This window comes from Macrotis lagotis, chromosome 2 (genome assembly GCF_037893015.1).
Source record: "Macrotis lagotis isolate mMagLag1 chromosome 2, bilby.v1.9.chrom.fasta, whole genome shotgun sequence".
Classification (NCBI taxonomy): Eukaryota; Metazoa; Chordata; class Mammalia; order Peramelemorphia; family Peramelidae; genus Macrotis; species Macrotis lagotis.
The window spans coordinates 333,613,114-333,634,172 of NC_133659.1; the positions used below are offsets into that span (position 1 = coordinate 333,613,114).

At 44.9% G+C, this 21,059-nt stretch overlaps 1 protein-coding gene across 1 annotated transcript in view; it reads left to right on the forward strand.

The window, feature by feature from the left end:
• The first annotated feature begins 345 nt into the window (after positions 1 to 345).
• The window catches only part of ZC3H7B (zinc finger CCCH-type containing 7B), an 87,669-nt gene continuing 66,955 nt past the window's right edge, over positions 346 to 21,059 (forward strand). Inside the window, exon 1 of the mRNA XM_074227023.1 lies at positions 346 to 509. The gene's annotated coding sequence lies outside the window, so the exon portion shown is untranslated. The remainder of the gene's footprint in view (positions 510 to 21,059) is intronic.

A 21,059-nucleotide genomic window follows, 5' to 3' on the forward strand; every position in this document is an offset into this window, starting at 1 on the left:
AGCAACTCCCTCGGGGGTCCTTAAGGCCCTCCTTGCCTGCCCCAGGGCTGCCCCCCAGGGAAGACCCCCCTGGAGCTATTTGGGGGATTCTCTGGGGAAACTCCGGGTCTGGCGAGCTGAGGAAACGTCATTCAAAAGGCTCCTGGCATTGAGAAAGAAAAATGCGTCGCCCCCAGGCCGGACTCCCCCCCTTCCTCCCTCCGCCCCCCCCAGCAACCCGGCCGGCCCTCGGCAGCGCCGGGGCCCCCCAGCGCGGGGAGAAGGTGCAGGCCGGGCCTGCCTCCAGTCGGGGCTGCGCCGGCGGAGCGGGCGGGCGGGCGGCGCGGGGGAGCCAGAGCGGCGCGGGAGCGAGGGAGCGGCGGCGCCTGGGGCAGCGCCTCGGGAGCGCCATGCCGCCTTCCAGGAGGAAATAGCGCTGCCTGCTCCGCTTCCTCCGGCTCGGACCGCCATCCCCGAGCACTGGTCCTGGCCCGGCCCGGCGCGGCGGGGGGAGCGCCCAGACCCCCGGGGTGAGTCTCCGTCCCCCCAGCCGGACCCCGAGAGGCACGCGGGGGGGGGTCGGGGGAGTGGAGGGGGGCACGGCGGGGGGAGGCGGGGTGCGGCCCCGAGGGCCTGGCTGGGGGGGGCGCCTCTGGCCTCCGGAGGGAGCCAGGAAGCTTGGATGGGAGTGGGGGGCAGTGGGGCGGGGGCGGGGGGGGAAAGGGCCTGGAATCTCCCCCCCAGGCTGCCCCTCCCCCACCCCACTCCTCCCACCCTAAATGGCCCAGAAGTTTCAAAGTTATCGCTGCGCGGGGGGGGGGGGGGGGGGAGGCTGGGAAGGCTGGGGGGGCTCACTTTTCTTCCTTTGAAACTTGGGGGGCCGCGGGAGGAAGGGGTGGGGGGCAGCTCTGGTTCCAAGCTGTGATTTGCGAACCCTCCCTGGGGGGGGTCTGGGGGGGGCGAAGGATCGAGAAACCCCCTTCCCCCGCCGGTGGCCCCGTCTTTCTTCTTGGCCTCCCCCCGTGTCCCCCTCTTCCCCCGAAGCTGGGCCGCCCGGGCAACCGCGGAGGCCGGCTCTGGCCTGGCCCGCCCAGGGGCCGCCTTCTTCGGCTGCCGGCAGCAGGCGAGCCCGGGGATCCGAGGCCCAGCGTGGGGGCGGGGGTGGGGGGATGGGCTGGGGACTGGAGGAAGAGGAAGGTCTGGGCCAGTCCTGGAGGACCAGGCCCCCCGCCCAAGCTAAGCCCCGTCTCGTCTCCCTTCCGGAGAGGAGGGCTGAAGCCACCCCTGGTATCAATTCTACTGAGACCACACTGAGAATGGCAATGAAGAATAGCCAGGGTCTGGGTTCAAATCCCCCTGACTAGTCCTGGCTGTATGACCTTGGGCAAGTCACCCCTGTGCTTTGGGCCTCTTCAGTAAAATGGGGACCATAAGCCTGGTGGGTCGGGCAAAGTGGGCTTTTGGAGAGGAGGCCAATGCTCCATCAACATTGGTTAAGCCCCTGCTCAACCCTGGGGATGCAAAAAGCAGCACAGCGGACCCTGCCCTCAAGGAGCTGCCACTCTATAGGCGGAGATAACACAAACACATGTGTAGAGCCAATGGGCTCTAAGTGCGGATGGTGTGGCCGGCCCTAGAATACTAAGGCAAAGGATGGAGCAGTCCCTGCTCCCAAGGAGCACTCAAGCTGGGGAGAGAATTGGCAGATGGGGGGAATGTGAACTTAGAAGAACCTGAAAGATCAACGAGTCACACCCCCTCATTTCTCAGAGGCCCAGAGGAAGGAAGGGAGCCATCCAAGATCACACACTAGTAAATATGGGGGGGGGTCTTCATGACTCCCCTCCAAGGGTCTATCCACCATCCCATTCAGACTTTCCTCTTTGACTAGGGGAGGTAATCTCTTCATTGGTTTGGCTACCAGAAAGCCCCACCAGTGTCAGCTTGATATCATCCTCATCCTGACCATTATCCTCATTATCGTGCCACCGTGCCCCTCATATCTTTGTACCCTTCTCTTCCCTAAGCTTAATTTGATCTGTCTAGATGTCCCCATTTGCACAAAGGAAGAAATTGAGGCCTGAAGATAGTAAGCTGAGGCTTTGACTTGAACCCAGAGACCTCAGAAGGTCTTGAATCCAACCAATTTCTAGCAAAAAAAGATCCCACCCAACAAGTGAGCATCTTTTCTTTGCTTGAGGACCTCCACCCATGAGGACCCCATTCCTCATTTGTGTGGAAAGGTAGTCCATTCCATTTCCTCATTCCCTACAGTTTCCTTATGATAGCCCCCAATTTGCTTCTTTGCAGCATCCGCCTTCCAAGGCCCAAGCAGAACACACCTGAACCCTCTGTCATTCCACAGACCTTCAGATAGCTACAGACACCCGCCATGTCTCCCTTGAGTCTTTTCTTCTCCCAGTGAGTCAGCATCATGTCCTCCAGGGAAAATGTCGGGAATTCATTCAGCTGCTCTTCCTTTGGCATGAATGTTAGCCCTGCAACATTCCCACTGGTTTCCTCCAGAAAGGAACAGTCTTCCAAAGTGGTCTGACCAGGGCAGAGGGTGATTGATGTTTCTTGACCCAATGACTGACTCCACTTTCCAAACCCTAGCAATCCTGATAATTTACCTCTTTTTCTTTTTTCTTTTTTACAAGGCAAATGGGGTTAAGTGACTTGCCCAAGGTCACACAGCTAGGTAATTATTAACTGTTTGAGGCTAGATTTGAACTCAGGTCCTCCTGACTCCAGGAACAGTGTCTATCTATTCTGCCACCTAGCAGTCCTTGATAATTTATTTCTTAACGCAGCATTCGTTTTCTTAGATGCCATCATGTCATCAGTTGTTCTCAATCAAGCTTGGGATCTACCAAAACCCTCAGATCCTTTTCAAATCAACCACTGTCTGGCTGTGTCTCACCATGTTGACTTTTTGGTGATTCAGTTGTTGAAACACAGTGGAAGACTTGATAGCACCACCTTAGAGCTGGGAGGGGTAGGGGACAGGGGGGCACAACAATGATTTAGAGACAGAGGATGCTGGGTTTGAGTCCCAGCTGTGGTGCTTGTGTCATCTTGGGCAGCTTGGTTTGCCCCTCTGGGCCCAAGGCTACTCATCTGTAAGATGAGAGAGGCTTGAGAGCCCACACTGGTGTTTCCTCACTAGCTACCACAGTGTTTGGGGTATGGTAGGGGCTTAATAATTGCTCAATGATTGATTGTCCAGATGTTCTCTAAGGTTCTTTCCATCTAAATCTTTGATTTCTTGCCATGAGATAATCTAGTTCTTTTGTTTACAGATGGGAAAAATGAGGCATAAGGCAGTGAAGAGTTTTGGCCAGGGGCAAATTATGAGCTAAATGGCAGAACCAGAGTCAAACCTCAATCTTTGGTGTTTTTGGGGGTGGTACCTCTTTTTCCTCCTCGGTGTTTTTTTTTTTTTTTGTTTATTTGCTTTTTGCAAGGCAATGGGGTTAAGTGACTTGCCCAAGATCATACAGCTAGTCAAATTTGAACTCAGGCCTTCTGACTCCAGGGCCAGTGCTCTATCCACTCTGCCACCTAGCTGCCCCCTCAGGTTTTATTTTCTTATTGGAAAGCTACTTGGGGGGGGGGGTTCAGTTGCCTCATTCCAGGGGCTTTCTGAGAGAGTCTTATTTGTGGGATCTAGAAACACAGACAGCAGTAGTCTGTTTTGGGCTGCCAGTCATAGACAGTATGAGACACCTCATATGAAAACCGAGAACCATTGGGGAAACTGAGTCCTAGAGAAAGCAGTGGGTATCCAAACTGGATTTGGTCCCAGGCTCTCTGGATTCCAAATCCAGTGTTCTGAGGCCTGGTGAAGTGAGGTCCCACAGAGTGTGGGCCCCAGAGTGGGCTGGGAATGGGAAACTGGCCTTTCTGGTGGTCATGAGGCCAGTTGGCATCAGGAGAGTTAGAGGGAACTGGGACTGGGGGCTCTATTTCCTCCTGCAGGTAACTTCCTCTCCTCAGGGAAGGATGGGAAGCCTCCCCATTCCCAGGGGGCCTCAGTGGAGACCTTCTCAGTTCCTCCCCATTCAAGGGGACCTTGGCCATCAGACTGGAAGCTCCCTGAGGACTCAGCTGCTCTGCTTTTCTGTCTGTTGTATCCCTGCCTCTCTGAACCACTTGGTGATAGACAACATATATTCATCTGCAGGTGTCGGACACCCCGATAGGACTCTGACATTCATGACTAATTGTATCTCCCCAGTAGTCTGCAAGTAGAAGGTACTTAAGACACATTTATGGAAATGGATTGAGCCCCCTCGTATGAGAGAAAGATAGATAGGTATCTTTTAAGGGATTACTATGTGCCAAACGCAGATGAGTAAACTGAGGCACAGAAAGGCTAGATCTTTGGCTCTAGATCTGAGGGTTCTATAGTAGAATGCCATTTAAAAATATATAAATGTTAAAAAAAAACAAGCATCCTGAACATCAACACATTTAATTAAATTTACTTAGTAACTTGCATTTAAGTTAATCAAACTCAAAAGCATCACCCCAATTTTGCCTTCCTTTCCTTTATGTCTCTCTCCATGAGGGCTCTTTTTCATTCCTTTTAGCCACTCTTCAGGACCCAAAGTTCACATGGACTTTGTTCTTCTGCATCTGCTTTTTTTTTCATTTTGCAATTTGTTCATAATGTCTTTTTAGATTTCTCAATGTTCCTCATTTTAATTTATTCCCTTCATGTATAATGATTAGCTTGATCATCCCCCCATTGCTGGACATTTAGGTGACTTCCAGTATTTTGCATTTATAAATTATGCTGCCATGAAAATCTTTGAGCAGATGAGAGGCTTGATTGTTTCTGAAAACTCATTCAGAGTGTATTCCCAATTATGGAATTATGGGGATGTATGATCAGTTTTCTAACCTTTACTTTGTCCTTTTGGATTGTTTTTCAGGAAGGATTTTACAGGTTTGCAATTCTATCAATAATGCATGAGTATTCCTGTTTTTCCACTGTCTTGATTTTCATTATTTTTGCTAATTTGATGAGTGTGAGATGGTATTAATTCACATTTCATAAAGTTCATCTAGCAAAATCCTTCTGTTTTACATAGGAGGAAATGAAGTTAAAAGATGAAAGAGGTTAAATGACTTGCCCAAGGTCATAAAGGTAGTAAATAGGACATGAACCCAAGTTCTCAGATTATTAATGAGGCTGAGCATTTTTTCAAGGGATTCCATTTGTTTCCTCTTGAACATTATTGACATTATGAACTGTACCATTTAATAGCTCCTTATTGGTTTTTTAATCATAAATGTATTTCTCAATCTATTGTATTTCTCTTAATGATTTTTTTTGCTGTCATTGTACAGAATCATCTTATTTTAATGTTCTAATGCTCAAACATAGTTTCCTATTTACTGTGGGGGAGAGGAGCCCCTCTTTGGGTAGAAGGAGGTCGGAATGAAGTAGGTAGGCCATGGCAGGGAAGGGACATGGAGGCCATGGGGCATCAGGGACAAGTTGGAGCACAGCGCTCTTCAGACAGAGCTGGGAGAGGCCTTGGCAGCACCTGATCTCACTTCCTCTACTCTACGGGGTGTGTTTCCTTAGGCTAGGCCATCCCCATAACCAATGTGAGAGGTGAGTCAGGTCTAGTTTGATGGAGAAAGAAATGGAAGATTAGCCAGAGGAAATAATTAATGTGATGAATCAGCCTCTGACAATCAATTATTCATCAAGTATTAAGCACCTACTGTCTGCCAGATATAGTTAATTTCTGGGGAGAAAATGGCAAAAAACCCCAAATGGTCAAACCTGAATGGAGCCACTCTGACCGACCATTCAGAGTCATGCTTCCCAGATTGGTTAATTAAGTCTGAACTTACATTGTGATAGTTTTTATGGTGCATAAATTTACCAGGCTGAAGACTGATGGATAGATCCAGAAAAAGTTACTGGGAAGGACCAGCCCTGGCTCTCAAGAGCTGATGTTCACGGGTAGGTGTAGATGAGAGGTTAGAGGAATGCACGGTGATCTGGGGGGCTCGCCGGAGGCAGTGTGCAATGGAGAGGATTCTAGGCATGGGCATGGTCACAGCAAAAGCAGAGTCTGGGAGGCTATTTATGAAGCCTTGAGAAGGCCAGCCAGGCTGGACCTTGAGGGTGGGGAACAGGGCCCCAGCCAGGGAAGCAGAAGAGAAGCTGGGGTTAGCCTGGGAATGACTTCCAAGATCAACCCAAGGGGATTATATTTTATCCATGATGCAGAAAGGAACCATTGGAGTTTTTTTGGGAGACAGTCAGTATTAAGTGATTTGCCCAGGGTCACACAGCTAGGCTGGATTTTAATTCAGGTTTTCCCAAGTCCAGGGCTGGTGTTCTATCTACCTGGCTCCCCTTGAGCCAGAAAGGCCTACAACACCAGGATTGGCATTTCTCTTGGCTTGATTCCATCATCTCATTTGGTCACCCTAGAAATCCTATGAAGTAAGTGCCAGAATCATTCCCATCATATAAAGGAGAAAACTGAGGCAGAAAGAAGTTAGTTAGTAGACTGAGTTTTTTGGGTTTTTTTTTTTTTAGGTTTTTTGCAAGGCAATGGGGTTAAGTGGCTTGCCCAAGGCCACACAGCTAGGTCATTATTAAGTGTCTGAGGCTGGATTTGAACTCAGGTGCACCTGCCTCCAAGGCCAATGCTCTATCCACTGCACCACCTAGCTGCCCCCCTAGATTGAGTTTAAAAAAAAAAAAATATATATATATATATAGCTACCTTTTGACATTTCATCTCCTTCATTTTTGCTTTACATTTTTTTATGAGCATCGTTTTGAATTTCTGTGTGTTCCCCTTCAGTTTAGAGTATCTCATTATCTTCATGGGTCATGATTTATTTCTTTATTCCCCCAACCTTTGGACATTTAGGTGGCTTCCCATGTTCTGCCATGATGTGATGTGGTGCTCCCTCCCCTCCCACTCCAGTTAGCCATCTTCATTTTTAATGAATTTTTAAAAATTATTTAATTTTTAATTTATGGACCAAAACTTACTTTTCTATAACATAGTATAATAAAAAAAAAGATAATTGCACATGAAACTGCAAATAATAGGAGGAGCTGAGACCCGGGGCAATATCACCCACACTTGGGATGGAAACGTGTTTTATAATAATTATAAGTTACTAAAATAAGATAAATGAAATAAAAATAAGTAAACAAAGGAGAAACAAAACCAAACCCTGACCGTAGAGAGCTACTTTGGTGTAAACAAAATTACAATGAATTTTATTTTATTTTTTTGAAATATTTTATTTTGAATTTTACAATTTTCCCCCTAATCTTGCTTCCTCCCCCTCCCCCCCACGGAAGAGTTTGTTTCTCTTTACATTGTTTCCATGATCTACATTGATCTAAGGTGAATGTGATGAGAGAAATCATATCCTCAAGGAAGAATCATATAGTATGTGATATATCGTAATAAGATAACTTAAAAAAAATTAGAGGTCATAGTCCTTGGTCTTTGTTCAAACTCCACAATTCTTTCTCTGGATACAGATGGTATTCTCCATGGCAGACGGCCCCAAATTGTCCCTGATTGTTGCACTGATGGAATGAGCGAGTCCATCAAGGTTGATCATCGCCCTCATGTTGCTATTAGGGTGGACAATGTTTTTCTGGTTCTGCTCATCTCACTCAGTATTAGTTCATACAAATCCCTCCAGGCTTCCCTGAACTCCCATCCCTCCTGGTTTCTAATAGAACCATAGTGTTCCATGACATACATAGACCACAGTTTGCTAAGCCATTCCCCAATGGAAGGACATTGACTTGATTTCCAATTCTTTGCCACCACTACAATGAATTTTAAAAGAGAGATAAAATCAGTTCAAAACAAACAAACATCAACATCTCTCATTGAATGCAGTCTTTCAAAGGCTTTGTCTTTGCAAAATTGAGTTTTAAAATTGAGTGAGTGGTAATTATGAATATCATAAAACGTGCATTTGTGTACTGCTTTAAGCTTCTCCATGATCAGCAAACCTGTGTAAACCATTATTATTATCTCCATTTTACAGCTGAAGAAAGTAGGGCTCAGAGTCATTGGACAATTTGCCCAGCTAGTAAGTGTCTGAGACTGGATTTGAATTTGGGTCTACCCATCCTCCACCTGGGCCAGCTGGGAAGGGTACCCTGTGGGGGCGGGGATCAAGGATCCCTTGCTAGCTGGCTTTACAATGACTTTTTTTTTTAACAAGGCAAATGGGGTTAAGTGGCTCCAGGTCCTCCTGACTCCAAGGCCGGTGCTTTATCCACTGCACCACCTAGCTGCCCCTACAATAACTCTTAAAACTAAACATCATGAAACTTTGTGTTTGGGGTTCATCTAGCCTTGTATATGCCCAGAAAAAGGAGGTTGTGGATTGTGGACGTCGGGCATTCCCACAGGCCCTTGTCGCCTCCATCTACAATGTTCTAAGCCCAGTGCCCATGTTTCTTTTGGTTCTGTAGTTGTGGCTACTGCTAGTACCAGCACAACTATGACTCCCACTATTAGCACCAGTTAGCATTTCTATAACACCCACCACAGTGCTGGGCATGGTGCTAGGACTTTACAACTACCTTATTTGATCCTCACAGCACCTTGGGAGGTATTTGTATTGTTATCCCCATTTTACAGATGAGGGAACTGAGGCAAACAGGTGACATGACTTCCCCAAGGTCACATGGTTGGAAAGTGTCTGAGGGTGGATTTGAACTCAGGTCTTCCTGACTCTAGGCCCTCCTCCGGGTGATGGGCCCCCTATGTTGTTTCCTTACTGCCATCATATAGTAACGTGGGACCTTTCGTTCTGTTATCAACCTCAGGGCCACAGGGGCTGAACAAATCATTTTCTTCTCTGGGTCCCTTATGCCCAAGACCTTAGCTGTTTTATTACATTCGGGACTCCACTGTAGAAACTTCTTTTGAGTGAGGAAGCTTCTGGGCCGATAGAAGTGAGTGCTGCCTCTTGAGAAGGGCTGTACAACAGAGGGGGAGATGGGACCCTGGTGAGACCTCTCTCCATAGTGTTTTCAGATTTCTTTTTTTTTTTTTTTTTGCATGGCAATGGGGTTAAGTGGCTTGCCCCAGGCCACACAGCTAGGTAATTATTAAGTGTCTGAGGCCAAAGTGTTTTCAGATTTCTAAAAGTGCTTTCCATCTCTTGTCCCCTTTGGACCTCACTGTACCTGTCAGAGTTATCTCCATTTAACAGAGGAGGAACCTGAGGCTCAAGTGACTGGTTTGAGATTTCCTAGGGATTAATGTCAGAGCTGGGAATTGAACTCGGGTCTCTGCTGGAGTCCAGAACCTTCCCTATCATGCCAGGCTGCCCTTCCACTTTCTTGGGGCCCCTCCAGTGGGTCTGCCACTCTTATTTAATTCCAGATTACACCAGCAAGGGTGCTTTAGGGTCACCAGGTGTTTTACTCAGACTCATCTGATCCTCACAACCACCCTGTGATATGGGAGAATGATTTTACTTGATGAGGAAACTGAGGCCAAAAGAGGCAGAGGACCTGACCAAGGTCACAGCTTCGAACCTACAGGATTCAGGAGAAGGCTCCCACCCCTCTCCCAGCCTGCCTCAGATCCCTGTCAGTTTTTTCATTTTTATAAAATTAAGTGTCTTACTGATGCTCATGCCCCACCCTTGGTTTGTGTCCATGCATTCACACAAACACACATACAAAGACACATGTGCATGCACACGTGCACACACACGTGCACACACATGCACACACACGATCACTCTGCTGGCCAGGGCTCCTCACCTGCAGCCCCACCTTCCCCCATGAGTCCTTTAGGTCCCTCCACCTTTGGACTGCCTCTCCTTGTGACCTGGGGATGATAGGGGCAGGCTCTGAGGAGGCTGAAGACCTGGATTAACAAACTAGGCAACCAGAAGGGGAACAAAAATCCACCCCAGGGAGGCCAAGCAGAGATCACCATGGGCCATGAGCCACTGCCCTCTTCTCCTGTGTGGGTGGCTGGAGGCCAGGGCTGGTGACGAGGGGAGTGGAGTGGTCTGTGTGGGCAGCTGCTGGCAGGTGCTGCTAGAGAGACGTGGCAGGTGAGTCAGTTTACTTATCTGCAATAAGAGAGCTGGGTCCTTGTTGGCTTTGCCTCTCTCTGAAGGTCAGCAGAGTGAAGATACTTTAAATCTGTAAATGCTGAAGGAAGGAAGGAAGGAAGAAATGAAGTAATGAATGAGTAAAGGAATGAATGAGTGAATGAATGAATGTGGGAATGAAAAGGCCCCACATGTTTACTATATATAGTATAGAAACAGAAAAGCCAGGCCATTGGTTCTCAAGGAATTCTCATTCTTTTTTCTTTTAAATTCAATTTATTTTCATCTTCAGATTGGTGTTCTTTCCCTCCCACCTTTTCTTCCCATCTTATTCTCATCATTGAGAAAGAAAGAAAATAAAACCTATTCCAGCCCTATGTAGTCAAACAAAACAAATTCCCTCGTTGGCCATGTTTCTACTCCCCTGCCCACCTTATCTGTCCCCTAACCCTTCTCTCCCCTTCCCGTACACCTCCATCTTTAGTCTCCATTGGGAGGGAGCACCATGTCCCATCATGAGACCTTTGGAGCCCTGCTTGGTCCTTGTGCTGCTCAGATTTCCAAGTCTTTCACAGTTGGTTTTTACACAATATTGTTGGGGGTTTTGTTTTTACAATAATGTTGTTCTAGAAACTGGAGCTCACATGCATTAATAGCCCCTCTCAGCAGTTTCAGCTGCAGGGCAGATGACTGGACCCCTGTCATCCTTAGGGTTCAGTGGCAAATGGCAATGCATCTTTCACATTACTCCCACTGTGGAAACCACACTGGCCCATTTGCTAGTTCCCATGGCTGTTAAGGAAGCTGCTCTGGAGAAGATCAGTGGCCAGGTCCCACGTCCCCCAAGGTTATACCCTGCAGACCAGTTATGGGGCCAGGGTGGGAACAAGGCTCCTGGTCCAGGACACTCCTATTCCACAGTCTTTCTTTGGGGCTTCCTTGCCCCTTGAGAGCAGCTGCTCGGTGGTTGATCTGGGGGTGACAATCCTGAAAGCTCCAGGCTAGTCCCCTCCAGGAGGGCTGTGACAGCTGGGGTAGAAGCTGAGGAGTCAATGATATGGGAGGCACGACTGTTTCCAGGGCTCTGGGGTGGTCTCTGAGGGGAGAGAGTCCTGGAGAGATGCAACAAAACTAGGTGGTGACAAAGACTCTGCCCTTGAGGATCATCCATTTAAAACAGAAAGGAGCTTAGAGACTGTCAGGTTCGAATCCCTTCATTTCTTCATTTCACAGATGAGGAGGCTGAGGCTGAGGAGCTTGTTGAGGGTCACATAGGTGGTTAAGTGGCAGAGACAGGATTTGAACCCAGGGCCTCTGACTCCTGAGCTAGCATTGATCCTTAGAGATGTTCACAACAGAAGATGACTCTCTAGATAGGGAATGGATAAGGGAAGAGTAGCTGGCAAATGAAGGTGATCTCATCAGTTCCATGAAACATTCCCTTATCTCCCTTATCAGAAATAATCCCTCTTTAACTACTCAGAACTTTGATCTTGGCATTACCCAGTCCTGAATTCAGAGAGCTGGTGGGGCCTCAGGCAGGTGGCTCAGCCTCAGCTTTGACTTCCTCATCTGTTAAGTGAGGAAGTTTGGCTCTGGATGGAAGATCCAAGGTCCCCCAGCCCAGATGGTAAGAGCCATGAGAGGTCAGGAGCATTGAGTGCCAGCTGCAACCCCTGGAGTTGTTGGTTCATGTCATCTCATCTGCCCAAGATGGTACATGGGAACCTATCTCCCACAGAGCCAGTAAGGAAGGGTCCCCCATCAGCCATTTACCAGAGGGGGAGTGGGTTCCTGAATGCTTTCACCAGCTTTTTATGAGCCCCAGAGAGTCCAACTGGCTTCAGAATCAAGGAGGGGAAGCCCTACAGAGGCCCTAGACTTAAGAGGAACCTCCTCCACAGTCTTCCCAACAAACTACTTGAATACATTAGTGACGGCTAACTTACTGTCTTCCAGGGCAGCCCATTCCATTATGAATAGCTCTAATTGTTAGGAGGTTGGCATTGGGCTTCCTTAAGTATCCAGCCTCTTTTCTTCATTTGCCACTGCGTTGCCCCAAGAATGGACTCAGTATAGGAGGTGTAGAATAAATTGGCCCAGTGGAAAGAATGCAGATGACCTGGATTTCGGTCCTAGATTTTCTACCTACTACTGGTGTTGGGATGACTTTGTTTCTCTGTACCTCAGTTTCCTCACCTGTGAAATGAGAGGTTTGGATTAGACGGCCCCTCAGGTCCCTTCCCAGCCCTGAATCTGGTAGAGTACTTGTTGAACAATGAATGGAGATCCCTGCCCCTGTATCCCACTAAAATGTCATTAAGTGACACCAGCCCCAGAGAGAATTGAATCCTGGATAAGGGGTGAAGGGTACGGAGGAATACACCATTTGAAATTTCCCAAACGGCATCAGAGGTATACAGTGTCACACAGGTGGTGTCCAAGGCCTGATTTGAACTCAGGTCTTCCCAACTCCAGGCCCAGTGTTCATCCACTGGGGCATTTACCTTCCCCCACCTATAAGAAGACTTCGGATTATGTTGGCTATAGTGAGAACTCTCAGCTCCCACCCTCCAGTGGGGATTGCCTCTTGACTAGAATGGGAAGAGGATGTCTAATCTTAAATTTCCTTCATACTAACTTCCAAATTTCCCAACAGTTTTTATTGAAGAGTTTTTATCCCAATGGCTGGACTCTTTGGGTTTATCAAACAGCAGATTACTATAATCGTTTCCTACTATTGCAGCTAGTCTATTCCACTGCTCCCCTTTCCATAGATCTGACAGGTAAACTAGTCCTTGACCTTCCAATTTGCTTATAGTATTGTTTTTTATGTCTAAGTCCTGTATCCATTTGGATCTTATCTTGGTAAGGGTGTGAGGTGTTCATCTAATCTAAATTTCTTCCATACTAACTTCCAATTATCCCAGCAGTTTTTATCAAAGAGGGAGTTTTTATCCCAATGGCTGGACTCTTTGTGTTTATCAAACAGCAGATTACTGTAATTATCTCCTGCTTTTACACCTAGTCTATTCCACTGGTCCACCACTCTATTTCTTAGCCAATACCAAACAGTTTTGATGACTGATGCTTTATAATATAATTTTAGATCAGGTAGGGCTAAGCCCCTTTTGTACTTCTTTTCATTAAGTTCCTGGAAATTTTTGACTTTTTATTTCTCCATATGAATTTACTTACAATTTTTTCTAACTCATTAAAGTAATTTTTTGGAATTTTGATTGGTAGGGCACTAAACAGGTAGTTTAGTTTTGGTAGAATTGTCATTTTTATTATATTAGCTCTACCTGTCCATGAGCAGTTGATATTTGCCCAGTTATTTAAATCTGATTTCATTTGTGTGAGAAGTGTTTTATAATTGTTTTCAAAGAAGTTTCTGAGTCTGTCTTGGCAAGTAGACTCCCAGGCATTTTATATTGTCTGAGGTTACTTTGAATGGAACTTCTCTTCCTAGCTCTTTCTGCTGTTTCTTGCTAGACATATATAGAAAAGTTGAGGATTTATGAGGATTTATTTTATATCCTGCAACTTTGCTAAAATTGCTAATTGTTTCCAGTAGTTTTTTGGATGGTTTCTTGGGATTCTCTAGGTAGACCATCATGTCATCTGCAAAAAGTGAGAGTTTTGTCTCCTCCTTCCCTATTCTAATTCCTTCCATTTCTTTTTCTTCTCTAATTGCTGAAGCGAACATTTCTAATACAATATTGAATAGTAGTGGTGATAATGGGCACCCTTGTTTCACCCCTGATCTTATTGGGAATGCCTCTAGCCTCTCCCCATTGCATATAATGCTTGTTGATGGTTTCAGATAGATATTGCTTATTTTTCTAAGGAACAAACCATTTATTCCTATACTCTCTAGTGTTTTTAGCAGGAGTGGGTGCTGTATTTTGTCAAAAGCTTTTTCAGCATCTATTACTATAATCATATGATTTCTGATAGGTTTGTTATTGATACAATTAATTATACTAACAGTTTTCCTAATATTGAACCACCCCTGCATTCCTGGAATAAATCCTACTTTGTCATAATGAATTATCTTACTGTTAAATTGTTGTAATCATTTTGCTAAGATTTAATTTAAGATTTTTGCATCAATATTCATCTGGGAGATAGGTCTATAATTTTCTTTCTCTGTTTTAACTCTTCCTGGTTTATGTATCAGTACCATATTGGTACTGAGTTAGGCTGAGTTCCATCTTTACCTATTTTTCCAAAGAGTTTATATAGAATTGGAACCAATTGATAGAATTCACTTGTGAATCCATCTGACCCTGGAGATTTTTTTTTTAAGTTTTTGCAAGGCAAATGGGGTCAAGTGGCTTGCCCAAGGTCACACAGCTAGGTAATTATTAAGTGTCTGAGACCGGATTTGAACCCAAGTACTCCTGACTCCAAGGCCAGTGCTTTATCCACTATGCCACCTAGCCACCCCTGGAGATTTTTTTCTTAGGGAGTTTAATAATGGTTTCTTGAATTTCTTTTTTTTGAGATAGGGTTGTTTAGGTATTTAATTTCCTCTTCACTTAATCTGGGCAACTTATATTTTTGTAAATATGCATCCATTTCACTTAGATTGTCAAATTTATTAGCATAGAGTTGGGCAAAATAATTCCAAATTATTACTTTAATTTCCTCCTCATTGGTAGTGAGTTCACCTTTTTCATTTATGATACTAGCAATTTGATTTTCTTCTTTCTTTTTTTTAATCAAATTGACCAGAGGTTTATCAATTTTATTGGTTTTATGAAAAAAACTCTTGGTTTGATTTATTAGTTCAATAGTTTTCTTGCTTTCAATTTTAATAATTTCTCCTTTAATTTTTAGAATTTCTAATTTGGTATTTAATTGTGAGTTTTTAATTTGTTCTTTAGCTAATTTTTTTAGTTGCATATTTAGTTCATTGATTTCCTCTTTCTCTAATTTATTCATGTAAACATTTAAAGATATAATATATTCTCTGACTGCTGCTTTGAGTGAATCCCATAGGTTTTGGTATGTTGTTTCATTATTGTCATTATCTAGGATGAAATAATTAATTCTTTCTATAATTTGTTGTTTGATCCACTCATTTTAAAAAAATTTTTAGCTTCCAATTAGTTTTGGGTCTATATCTCCCTGGCCCAATATTACATATGATTTTTATTGCATTATTATCTGAGAAAGATGTACTCACTGTTTCTGCCTTTCTGCAGTTGATCATTAGGTTTTTATGCCCTAGTACATGGTCAGTTTTTGTGTATGTACTGCAGAGAAAAAGTATATTCCTTTCTATCCCCATTCAATTTCTTCTATAAGTCGATCATATTTAAGTTTTCTGACAATCCATTTACCTCCTTAACTTCCTTCTCGTTTATTTTATGATTATATTTATCTAAATCCGAGAGCCGGAGGTTGAGGTCTCCCACTAGTAGAGTTTTGCTTCTCCTCTAAGAATTTGAATGCTATACCATTGGGTGCATACATATTTAGTATTGAAATTACTTTATTGTCTATGGTACCTTTTACATGGACATAGTTTCGTTCCTTATCTCTTTTTTAACACTATCTCTTTTTTACTGCTGCTTTGTCACTACCCCTGCTTTTTTTCACTTCAACTGAAGCAAAATATATTTTGCTCCAACCTTTTACCTTTACTCTATATATATCTCTCTGCTTCAAATTAGTTTCTTGTAAGCAGCATTTGTAGGATTCTGGTTTTTAATCCGCTCTGCTGTTTGCTTATGTTTTAAGGGAGAGTTCATCCCATTCACATTCAACGTTATAATTACTAACTCTTTATTGCCCTCCATGCTCTCTTCCTTCTGTTTGTATTTTTTCCCTTTTTTTCCCTTTATCCATATTCCCCAGGATTTGGTTTCTGAATACTGCCACCTTCAGTGTGTTTGCCCTCCTATATCAACCCCCCTCCCCTTTCTTTCCCCCTTTCCCCTTCCTTAATGTATTCTTTCTTTTTTTTTTTTAGGCAAGGAAATGGGGTTAAGTGACTTGCCCAAGGCCACACAGCTAGACAATTATTAAGTGTCTGAGGTTGGATTTGAACTCAGATACTCTTGACTCCAGGGCCGGTGCCACCTAGCTGCCCCTGATGTAATCTTTCAATAGCTATTTTGCCCTCTGGTTCCATGATATCAGGGCAGTTTTTCATCACTAAATTGTGTAATATTAAGTCCAGGCTTTTTTTTTTCTCTTCAGTGTTTTCAGGAAGTCCTATAATTCTCAGGTTATCCCTTCTCAATTGGTTCTCAAGGTCAGTGGTTTTGCTGATGAGGTATTTTAAATTTTGTATTTTTTTGATCCTTTGGTTTTGTTTAACAGAATCTTGTTGTCTCATGAAGTCATTAGTTTCTACAGGTTCCATTCTTTTTTTTAGAGAAGAATTTTCTGCATTTACCTTTTGCAATCCTTTTCTAATTGGTCAGTTCTATTTTTGAAGGGATTTTCCTTTTGCCCACGTGTAGTTTTGAGAGAATTATTTTCTTTTTGCATTTGCCAAATTGTGTTTTCCAATGTTTTGTTGTGAGATGTTAATTTTTTCATGCATCATGTTAATTTTCTCTTGAGTTTCTTTTCCCAACTTTTCCAATTGATATTTAAACTCCTTCCTGATTTCTTCAAGGAAGTCTTTCTGGGCTGGAGACCAATTCATATGCTCTTCAGAAGTGCTAGATCTCTCCCGGTTAGAATCTGGTCCTTCCAAGTATTTCTCCATAGGTCCCCACCCCTTTTCGCTGATTTTTCTTCATTTTTCTAGGATCTTGTGTTGGGGGAGGGGTTGGCTCTCAGAGTTTTGCTTTTGAAGATCCTAGAGGTTTTTCTCACTTGGCTTAGTAATTCCAAGGGCCGGCCAGTAGGGGGCGCTGGTTGCTTTTTCTCTGGAGTCATTGAAGCCCTCCTCTAATCCTGGAGGGGTGAGAAGGGGGTGAGGAGGGGCAGCAGGGTCTGAGTTGACCTTGAACTGTGGGCTGGAAGCCAATCTCCCTTTCAGCTGACTGCACGGTATAGTCCACACCTGCGCCTGAGGGGGTGGGGGTGGGGAGTGGGGGGGCAGCTACCATTTGTTCCTGGAAGAATGCTCCAAAACTGTGGAGCTCAGGTCCAGCACCCAGCTGGATGATTTCTAGGTCTGCAGACCTCCTGCTAAAGCCTCTCATCAAAGTCTCTGTGTTAATACTGGTCCTCTGGCTCCCCTCCCCCCTGCTGCTGTCCCTGCGCTGACCTTCTGGTCTCTGTTCCCGCTTCACCCATGGTCCCCTAAGACAGACCTTTTTGGTAGGTGGTCTCCTAGTTTCTTTTTCTGGGTTTTCTCGATCGAGTTTCTGTTAAGAAGTTTCTTTCATGTTATTTTTGAGGGGACACAGGGAGCACTTAACACAGTGCCTGTCTTCTCTCTGCCATCTTGGAGGGAAGAGGATGTCGTAAAAATCATGGGATCTTAGGATCATCAATCTAGAGTTCCAGGGAACCTCAGTGGTCTTCTGGGGGTAGGGTGGAGAGCACCTCAGTGGTGCCCTGGAGAGACCACTGGATCTGGAGTCAGGAAGACCTGAGTTCAAATCCTCTTTTAGTCAATTGCTAGTGTTTGGCTGTAGACAGATCACTGCATATCTCTGGGCCCATTTCCTTATATGTAAAATGGGAATCATAATGTTCTAGATGAGGCAATTAAGGCTCAGAGAGGTGAGCAGCCTTGCCCAAGATCACACCTATTAAACGAGTCAGAGGAGAGATTGGAAGCTGGGTTCTCATTCCCAAACTACAGTTATTGTTGAAGATCTATTGATGGAAATGGAGATGCTTACTATTAAGAGAAAAGATGGAGGAGTGTCGTATCCGAAAGGCTGGTTTCCTCCAGAGAGTTTAGGCTCCTGGGTCCCAGAGGAGCAAGGCCTGGAAGGCAAGAAGAAGCCAATTTAAGTTTGGTTTGTTATGAAAAGATGCCAATCACTGGAGCTGTCCAGAGGGGCTCTCTAAAGTGTCATTGAGTTGGGGCACACCTTTGCCTTTGTTAGAGTTTTCTACACAGCGTTGACGTTGTCTTCCTTCTCAGGGGCCCAGCCTTGGGGCCTTCTACTTCCATTCCATGTTCTTGTCTTCTAAAAAGACTTTGCTTTCAATTATCTGTCTTTATCCAGCCAGGAGAGCCCTGTGAGGCTCTGGGGCACCCTTCTCCTGGAAGGCCTTGGTGTTTGGGGGGGGGGTGCTTCATCCTTCATTCCTTCAGTAGATATTTATTGAATGTTTACATAGATGATACTGGGTGAGATGGAGGTAGAGGTAGAGGAAACCACAGGTGTAGATGCAGAAAGAGAAGTGGAGCCAACTTCTGGGCAATGAGAGCTGCCCCAAAGAGGGATGGGTACCTCAGGAGCTAGTGAGATCCCCATTCCTGCAGGACTCCAAGAAGAAGCTGGAGGACCCCCATGAGGAGATGTTGAGAGAGCTCTGGTCTCTATAGCCCTTCTTTCTGGGATTCTGGGCTCCTAGAATTCAGCAGCAGCTTGTGACTAGCTAACTCTAATAAGCTGGACCACTGACCTGGGGGGCGGGGCTACAGTGGATAGGATGTAAAGTCTGGAGTCTGAAAGAGTTGAGCTCCAGCTCAGCCTCAGAGACTTGCTAGCTGTGTGAGCCTGGGCATGTCACCTAACTTCTGTTTGCCCTGTTTCCTCAACTGTAAAATTAGGTTATTAATAGCACTTACCTCCCAGGGTTGCTGTGAAGATCATCACATGACAGTATGTTTGTAAAGTATATAGCACATAGTTGATAACGATATAAATGTTATCTATTATTATTACTGTGATGTTGAGGATAGTGATATGGTGGTGGTGATGATGGGAATGATGATGATGATGATGATGATGATAGTGGTGGCGATAATGGTGGTGGTGGTAGTGGTGATGGTGATGATGTTGATGCTGTGACTTATAGGAGGATCTCACTCCTAAGGTTGTTGCTTTCATCAAGAGTTCTGGCTCTTTCTGAAGTCAAATCCTTGCTAATGATACTTACTACCTGTGAGACCCCAGACAAGTTACTTCATCTCATTGAACCTCAGTCATATCACCTGGAGAATGAGAGAGCTACATTAGATAGCTACTGAAGTTCTCTAGCTAGGAGGTCACTAAGTCAGTTAATTTAAGTCCAGTTATTTCTCTGGACCTCAGTTCCCTCATCTGTAAAATGTGGGGAGTACACCAGATAAAGCTGTCTAGATCCTCGATTCTAGGATGCTAGCTCTTACTACCTGTGTGACCTTGGCCAAGTTACATCAGTTTCCTCCTCGATAAAATGACCCCTGAGTTTGAGACCCAGAACTATGATCTTGGGATTAATAATAGGTCTTCCTCAGTTATGCATATAAGTAATTATAATTATAGTCATAAAATAGCTAACATTTATAGTTCAGGATTGCTAAGTACTTGACATGGTTTCATGTAATGCCAGCTCCACCAAAGAGTCTGGATCTTGTCCATATGACTGTTTTCCATCTGTGCCCATCCAGGGCAATGCCCATCCATGTCCTTCTGCCAGTTTTCCACAGGGCGTCCGTCCACACAGCAAGATGAAGGCCTTCCTCCACTTCCCTGGACATCAAGGACAACAGGAGCACAGGGATGTCCATCGTGGAATCTTCTCTCCTGCTGAGTGACCAACTCATCTCGAACCCCTACATTGCTATGGCTGAAAAGGATCATTGCCCAGTGATCAACTTTCTGGTGATGAACCTCTCCATCCTTAGCAAGGTCGGTCCTTGAACGACAGAAACATGTGGCAAGTCAGCCTGGGTCTCTCCTGTGGCTACCATCAGGATCAACTGAGTTCATTCATGTAAAGTCTGTTGTAATGTTAAGTATTATAAAAATGTCACCTGTTAATATTGTCATGACAGTTTGGAGTTGGCAACCCCAAGAGGAGAGGATGCCAGGGGTGTTGGTGCAAGTCAGCCTGGCATCCCTGCTAACAGGGAGTCTGGGACTAATCGATGACTTGAACTTGGGAGTTCTATACTGAAGTGGGCTAAAACTGATCGGGTGTCGCACTAATATGGTGAACCCATAAGGAGAGGAAACCCAATTAACTGGCAAATGGAGCAGGTCCAAGCTCCTGTGCCCATTAGTAGTGGATTGACTCACGAATGTCCAATGCATTTCCAGCCTGGCCAACATAGGAAGACAGTCTTTAAAAAAAAAAGAGCAAGGTTATTAAGTACAATCATGATCTCAGAGGATGCTGGGTAGGGTTCCTGAAATGTTAGTTAATTAATGTTGCCTTTGGATCTGTAATGATGATGATGATGATGATGATGATGATTATGATGATGATGATGATGATGATAACATAGGAAGAGCTCTCATTTCTGCTGTTTCTACCATTTCCAAAGTGTTTTCTTCATTATGGCTCAATGAGGAAATGGTGCAAGCTCATTGTGCCCATTTTATGAACTGAGGCAAGACAAGGGTGAGGGCTTGCCTAGGATCCCCCATTAACCAAATAGTCATTGAAAAACTCTGGTTGCTGTATCTCCCATCCCTGCTTTTAATTTTAATTCATTGTGAATTGTGGGAATCAGGGTGGGTTCCCTTTCCCCTGGCCTTTTGTTGACTTGCCCTTTGGAGCTGTTGATTTTTTTGCCCGGGCCTTGTATTTGTGCTTATGGCTTCTATTTGTTAGCTTTTTACTCCCCAAAGAGCCTTGGATACAACATTCCTGGGGCAGGCTCTTGTTTCTGCCCTGGCCTCATAGATAGCTCCACCCTCTATGCCACCCTGCCTTTTCCTAGCAGGAAAAGAATGGTTTCAAACAGCCTATACTGATTATCTTCCTCCTTTCTGGAAGTTTTGCTTTCCTCCTGCATCTCTGATGAATTGTTCACCTGCTGTTCCAACATTCAGTCCTACAGACTAGGGAGTCCATTAGGAGTTGCTCCTTCATCTAGACTCTGAAGAAGAAGAGTTATT